Here is a 5942-nt window from a genome sequence, read left to right as displayed (position 1 = left end):
AAATGCAAAACAACACAGCATAGGTGATCATATATTATCTATTTACAAAAAAAGGGGAAAAAACCCCACACATACACTGTTATTTACATAATGCCACAGAACGCATTACATGCAGCAGAACGATTGCACAATGTACAATAATGGCGGCCGCGACGAACTGCGGGCACACGCCAGTCACACAAACAGCCAAATGAAAAATGACATGAACAACTACAGTACAACCAAAAGGAAACAAACACTACCTGAAACACTGTATGGCAGAAAGAATGGTGAAGTCACATTGGGGTCTCGGACTCGGACATAACTGAGCAACAGACAAGCACTATTAACTCAATGGATAAAAACTTTCATTCGACAAAACTTAAATTAAGTAACGACACAAAAGCAATGTGGACTCAGAACAAATCAGGGAATTAATTAAATACACAGTACCATAAAAAAAGGAAAAACAAAGTGAAATATTGTCATTAAACTAGTCCAAACCGTCAATTAAATAAATGCAATATATCACTCCGTTATTTATATATACTGTATATAATTTTTTTTTTTTTTAATTCCTCATCTCACCCCACCTCGGGTGGTGTCCGTCCCTCATTCAGCTCGGGTCCTCTACCACAGGCCAGGAAGGTTAAGGGTTCTGCGTAGTATCCTTGCTGTTCCCAGCACTGCACATTTCTGGACTGAGATGTCCGATGTAGTTCCCGGGATCTGTTGCAACCACTGATCTAGTGTACATACATACACACACAGTAATCCCTATTTTTTTCCAGGCTAATGGGGACCAGATGCATTAATTTGTTTCTATTCACGCAGCATTCACACAACTAAAGACCAATATCAGTACTTCTGCTGTTCTTATGAACTTCGGAAAAGTTGTCAAGTCGATGAACAAATGCATTCAACTTCACTGCGAAACACAATCCACAGAAAAATCCTATTCTTGTGAGAATAACTTGATGACAGTCACCTTTTTTACTTCTTTTTCTCTTTCTGCTTGGCTCTCGACAAAGGCGGACACTTTTTGCACAGCTCCCCTGCCCTCCCACCTTTTTTTTCCCTGCTGGCCACTTAGTCTTTTGTGCTGTCTTTGTCTAACTTTTTTCCCTAGCCTCCTACCGTGTTTTCATCCGAAGAACTAACCATGGAATTAGTTGGCTGGTCTCCCGATGTAATCGACAAAAATTTTTCGACGAAAACAGATAGCAGTGGGGAGCCTGCTTCCCCTCTGGGGACACTTGCTGCCGGTTACGCCCTGGATCTATGGAGAAAGTGGAGACCGGTGTGCCTGATAGTACTGTCCGTGGAGGATGTGGAAGACATCTACATTATTGGCCTTTTGATAACAGGTATGCTGCTGTTTGGTGTTGGCAGCTTGCTGTTCTATCGCAAAATTCAACCGACGGGAGGGGCTCTATTTGGAAGTGAAGAAGCTGCCGGTCACTCTGGATGGCTTGGCGCGAATGTCCAACACTCAGACACAAGCGGCTCCGTGCGATCGACAATACCATGGAGAGGTTGGAATCCACGCCGCGGAAAGAATTTTCGGATCTGAATGATCGGCGCCAGTGAGGAGATACAGACCAAGGACTCAAGGCTGTCTGGAATTGTTGGCGGCCGTCTCTCCAAAACAAACAACGCTATCTGGCCTTTCCCCTGGATGGAAATACGCATGCAGTCTTGGGCCGCCACCACCACCCTCCTCCTTCTCGGCCATGGACTGATAAGCCGGGACTGACCTCGACGAAGCAGCTATGACCTGTACACGCATACACGTACACAACTGGACAACCACACGCGCATACACATCCTTGTTATCACCGTCTTCAGTGCTCTGATTCTTTTTCCCCCGTGACGTGGTTCGATAATGCGGAGCGCAACGGTGACCGTGCAGCTGGTCATTTCGGCCACGTCGCGATTACCCCCCCCCCCTCCCATTCATCCTCCCCCTTTGAAGTCAAGATGGCGCCCGAGTAGGCAGCCGTCAGCAAGTGCTCTCAAGAGCCTTGCTTTTTTTGTTGTTCTTGTGTTTCTTTTGTCACTTTGTGTTTGTTGTTACGTCGTGTGGACTTGATGTGGACCTTTTTCAGCATTTTTTGGCCACGACATTCATCAAGGAGGAGACTCTGTGCTTGGTGGTTGCGCCTTCTCGGCAGCATGGGTATACCAGCACTGTTTTTGACTGGAGGAATGTCGGCGCCATTTGACTGTCGTTGCTGGACATTCCTGGGGCGCTTGTGTCTTGCGCCTGTAATGGGCAGCATTTTTCACAGCCCCGCTTTGTTCAGCGGAGAGATCGGTGCTGTTGAACGGTCTGCGGCTGGATGGATGGAGGTCTTGAGGAGCCGACGATGAGAAGAAAGGAGCGTTGGTGCGGAGTGCCGATGCGGATTTGGAGCTGGGAGTCGCGGCTTGGAGTTTGCAGCGGATTACGTGGGACAGAAGAAGTGAACTAATCTCTTTTCGTCAATGGATGCTACAGCTTTGTGTTTGCTTTCAAAACTTAGCTTGTAGCAGACGTGTGCACATTTTCAGCATGACGTCTCTGATCCACTGGAGAAAGGACACTTTGATCCTCTCCTCTTTCATCTATAACTGCTTCAGACAACAAAGTGTATGCAGAAAAGTGGTGAAGATTGCACGACTGTCTCTGTCCTATGTGTTGTCTTGTGTTATTTTTTGTTATTTTGACTTCAAAATGGCACCGCGAGAGTGGCTGCCTTTCCAGCAGCTCCTATTTTTTTGTTGTTCTACTTCTTCCTTTCATAACTTTGCTGCTGTGAATCTGGAATTTCTCCATTGCGAGACTAATAAAGGTATTCTTATACATGTTATGAATTGAAATATTAATAATTGAAAGCATATGTGTGAGCAGCAGGCTAATCACAAAGACAAGGCCTCTTGGATGCTGAGCATTCCGTGGCCAAATTAATCATATTTATTAGATTTTTAAAAAAAAAGATTCAACCGTTCAAAAACCTCACTGATACTTCACAGGAGGCTGCTGAAGAAAGTAACGAACGCTCAAACCAAATTAAAATTGCTATTCTGAGTACATTAGTGCAGATGTCTATTCTGGAGAAAAAACATCCCACCTCCCTGCATCCCCCGAATTAAAAAAGAAGTAAAAATCTTTATTTGTCTCACGATGAAGACATTCACAATTTACAGCAGCAAAAATTATTAAAAATGTGTCTAAAAATGAAAGCATATATGCATATGCAAAGTGGCTGTACAAAGTACAAAACAAGAACAAATCTGTCGGATGGATGTTGTGTAATTTAATGCAATACTATTGTTGATGTATCTAATTCCCTCAAGCAGTTAATTAAAGGGACATTAACTCTGAGATGCGTGATTGGTGATGGATTCCCTCATTTGGAACTCTAAGCTATTTGACATCGAATACTGACTGACTTTGCTCTTGGGTGTCTTTCTCTGACTTTGCAACACAAATTCTTTGGAACGAAGAGGGGGAAATTGATGGAGTTTGCTGTTGGGCATTCATGCAGCAAAACCTCTTTTTTTTTCCTTCAACCCGCCTCTCACTCCTACTTATCTTTGTTCCCCCAGTGTGTTTGGCTGCATGCATTTCTGTCACTTGGTCTATTGGTCATCCTCCCATTCCAACACAAAAGGAATATGGATAGGCAGTCTCTGATGGCCTGAGTGTATCCTTGGCTGAAGGTCTTCCGTTTGTGATCTACTTTTTGCTGAGACTTGTGAAATTTGTCCTTGGGCTGCTCGTGGAGATCTTCCTTCTCACACTCACTCCCCGATGCCCCCACCCACTCTCCGCCACCACTGAGCCTGCAGAATGGCTCCAATCACAAGGCAGGAGCATTCCAGTGACCTTTAATTCCCGAACATACTTTCTCCCCCTAGAACTGCAGTTTTCCCAGACCTCGTCTGTTTCATTCTTCGCAGCCTGGGGTTCATTACAGTCTCATACCAGTCGAAGCCTTCACCCCTCCCTTAATGTGATTCATCATCATAATAGAATCGCTTGTCAGCTATACAGTAATGATTTGTAAGCAATGAACTTGCTGTGTTGCTTTTTAGCGGGGAGCTAATTTCCCTTGTATCAATTACCAGTGTATTACAGAATTTTTTTTTTCCACTGAGCGAGCTTTAATTTCCAACTAATAAAGCAATACATAAAATCAATAAGAGTGCTGCTGCGTCAGACCGCGTTACAGTCGATGAGGAGACAGTGAGTAAGTTGTTGAGAGGCTTCGCTGGAACACGGACATCACAGCACAGCTTGCCTCGAGTGTGTCGTGTCTTGGGCAAACTGTACCCACACCTTGCACTGGTGGTGTTTCACACACACATCACCCCCAGATGCTACATCTTGTGGAGGTCTGATTGAAAGCAGAGCGTTTGCTCTAACTTTGCAACTAAAGCTCACTACTTTCAGTTGATAATTCAAGTGGCTGAAAATGTGACATACACTTGTGTGCATTTCTTGTTTGGCCATGCATGGCATGCATGGATCTTGTTGTGGGAAATTGCGTACCTTACACCGGACAGCAGCTAGTGAACAGTAAAAATCTATTTCTATGACAATAAAAAGAAGAAGGCAGCTTAATGTTTACACTTAACCTATTGTGCTGTGTATTCGAGTGCTGTGTCTTGGTCAATTTAGTTATGTCTCCTTCTGTTTTTATTGTCTCGATTTGCATGCGAGAGGGTACCGTTTTTAGCCTTGAAAATATCTATTTTTCAGCTATTCTTTGAAAATAGAATATATCTTTACTTTCCATTAAAAAAATGGCAAAGGTGGAACTTTACAGAGAAGATAACCATGGCCTCACTCAAGTATGAAATGTGAATGTGATGTGCTTTTTTTTTTTTTTTTTTGTGACAGTGACTCATAAGGTAGTAACCGCTGAATTTTGAGAGAAGCTGCATGAATGTAAAAAGACAAAAATGAGATTGATTTTCAAAATTGACCGTACTGGAAGATTCCGAATAGCATGAAATGTAACATGGCTATATTATGGATGACAGATTTTTTCCTGTGCTCACAGAAATTTATTGCCGAGGATGTTGATTTGTAGTTGATAGACTTTTCCCTGAACATTTAATCATGGATGAACATAATACTGCTTCCACATATAAACACGGCAGCCAAAGGAAACATCATTTGAGCAAATGAGGGTTACGACATATTCAGTCACAAAGTAGCGTAACCTATCTTTTGATTCGAATGTTGTAAAATAATAAATTACTGTAATAATATGGGGCGGCCAGGTAGTCCGGTGGTTAGCACGTCAACTTCACAGTGCAGAGGTACCGGGTTCAATTCCAGCTCTGGCTTCCCTGTGTGGAGTTTGCATGTTCTCCCCGGGCCTGCGTGGGTTTTCTCCGGGTACTCCGGTTTCCTCCCACGTTCCAAAACATGCATGGCAGGCTGATTGAACACGCTAAAAATTGTCCCTAGGTGTGAGTGTGAGTGTGCATGGTTGTTCGTCTCTTTGTGCCCTTCGATTGGCTGGCAACCGGTTCAGGGTGTCCCTTGCCTACTGCCCGAAGACGGCTGGGATAGGCTCCAGCAACCCCCCCCTCCCCCCCCCGTGACCCTAGTGAGGATTAAGCGGTTTGGAAAATGGATGGATGGATCTAATAATATGCCTGCATAACAGTAGGACAGTGTCATGTCATTCGCTGAATGTATTTCAAATAATAGCCTGCGCAAAAGTTATTTTCACCTTAAATATTAAATCAAAGGCAGTAGAGTGTATATAATCAAATATTCTTTAAAGAGTTTTGACTTTTGATTGCATCCAATAATTATGAGGGGACTTTCACAGTTGTATCAATAGATGACACACCAGGAGTATTTCCCAGTTTCCCCCTACCTGCATTACTGCTGTCTTTCAATGCGATCATGAATTCGAGAGTCAAAGCAGATGCCCTTTGAGTAAAGTGAACGCAGGTAC

At 43.7% G+C, this 5942-nt stretch overlaps 1 non-coding gene across 1 annotated transcript; it reads left to right on the top strand.

The window, feature by feature from the left end:
- Positions 1–4750: 4750 nt before the first annotated feature.
- Positions 4751–4853, top strand: LOC127587596 (U6 spliceosomal RNA). Its single transcript, XR_007958795.1, has one exon. It is a non-coding gene; the product is annotated as a U6 spliceosomal RNA (small nuclear RNA).
- The last annotated feature ends 1089 nt before the right edge of the window (positions 4854–5942 follow it).

This window comes from Hippocampus zosterae, chromosome 1 (genome assembly GCF_025434085.1).
Source record: "Hippocampus zosterae strain Florida chromosome 1, ASM2543408v3, whole genome shotgun sequence".
Taxonomy (NCBI): Eukaryota; Metazoa; Chordata; class Actinopteri; order Syngnathiformes; family Syngnathidae; genus Hippocampus; species Hippocampus zosterae.
The sequence above is the reverse complement of the archived record's forward strand: the minus strand, read 5'-3'. Positions and strand labels throughout refer to the sequence as shown.